Genomic DNA, 1,875 nt, shown 5'->3' with positions numbered 1-1,875 from the left:
TAAATAAATTTTTTATTAGCAATTAATAATAGTAGTATAATAAGAAGTCAACTTTGGCACACGAATTGCATAGAAGTCAGTTTAGCCGTACACGCATGTGTGCCACGTGTCTTCCTTTTCAACTTTCAACGATGTTAGTTTCTGCAAATATATTTGCAAGCTGATCAAGGAATAATGAATTTCAAATACTTGCATTGTATTCAGCAAAATATATACTCCGGCATCCTCAGCTTTTTCTTTTCTCTACACTTGATTTTCACAAACTTTTGGTTTTGAGGCTCCAATAAATTAAACATAGACACAACAACATAATAACCTCTGATTTCTTTTATTGATATATTTGGCCATCACTTTATCAGATAGGTGTTCCATCACTTTACTTTATATCATGGGTTATGTGGGGCTAATTCTTTTTTTTGAGTATTTACTCATTTTAATTCTTAAAAAATTTTGAATAAGATATTTTAGTCTTTAAATAAAATTAATTATTTAATTAGTGTTTAATAATTAATTCTATCAGTCATTTAGGTTATTTGCTCTATCAATTCTAATGGAGGACAAAATAATTCTTGACAACTTTAACAGGAGACAAAATAGTATCTGACTTCTTCTATTCGGAAACGACACTGTTTTTCCCTCCAATTTTCATCATATCTCGCATAACACTAACAGTTTAACACTGTGACTTCAAGCTACACAATGCACACTCTGTAACTTCAATATTCATAAGAAGAAAAACCTTCAACTTGTTCTCAACTAATTCATACTGAGGAAACTAATGATTATGTCTCTCAAGTACTTGTCGTCTTCGATGGATCCCATTAATTTAGACAGCAAGTCTGATTTGTTAAGACTCGTCGTCATTGTCGCCATCTCCCTCCTCCTCAGCGCTATCATCTCCATGACCACATTGTCCGCCACTCCAATCACTTCCTTCAGCTTCTTCTCCAAACCATGTTCAGTAATCGCTTCAGTTTTCATATGAGCAGCAACGGCAACTTCGTTGTACTGATAGCTTGGATGTGAGGTCAAAGCTGTTTGCTAACTTGGACTTCGGAAAAGAATGAATGAAGCATTCGGGATCCATTTCAAATGAGAATTTGCATATGATGTCAAAGGAGAATCTTCTAATGATGTCCTAATGTCCAACAATCTATATTACTTGCCGGAGAGTGGAGAAAGGCATGCCCTTAGGGTAGTTGAGGATGTGGTGGACGTTGTTGGGGTTGGAGGTGTTGCTGTTATCGAGGACGTAGAAGTGAATGCTTCTGGTGGGTGAAGTGCGAAGGAGGTGGGTGTACCACTCACAGAAATTTAGGATGACATGTTGAAGTAGGTGCGACACGCGTGGCAGTTACACCATGACTTGATCGTGAAGTTGAAGAGGATGAAGAAAAAGATGGAAAAGAAGACTGTGAAGGTGTAGAAGGAAAGTATGAATGTTAGGATTATGCGAGATTTGATGAAAATTGGAAGAACAGTGTCATTTTCGAACAAATGGGTCAAGAAATCATTTTGTCTCCTGTTAGAGTTGTTAGGGATCATTTTGTCCCTTTTTTTAGAGTTGTCAAAAACTATTTTATCTTATGTTAGAGTTGACAGAGGCAATGACCTAAGTGACTGACGGAACTAATTGTTAGGAACCAATCGAATAATTAATTTTAATTGAGAACTAAAGTGTCTCACCCAAAATTTTTTGAGGACCAAAATGAATAAATTTTTTTTTTATATTGGATAAAGAGGTGTAATTTACATAAATATTATATTATTTTAATTAAATACATTAATATATATAGAAGTAATTAAGTAAAATTGAAATTGTGATGACGATTTTGCAAAAAACAAAATAAAAATAAAATAAAATTTGTAATTTGT

This window comes from Arachis ipaensis, chromosome B06, assembly GCF_000816755.2.
Source record: "Arachis ipaensis cultivar K30076 chromosome B06, Araip1.1, whole genome shotgun sequence".
Taxonomy (NCBI): domain Eukaryota; kingdom Viridiplantae; phylum Streptophyta; class Magnoliopsida; order Fabales; family Fabaceae; genus Arachis; species Arachis ipaensis.
Note: the sequence above shows the minus strand (reverse complement) of the source record.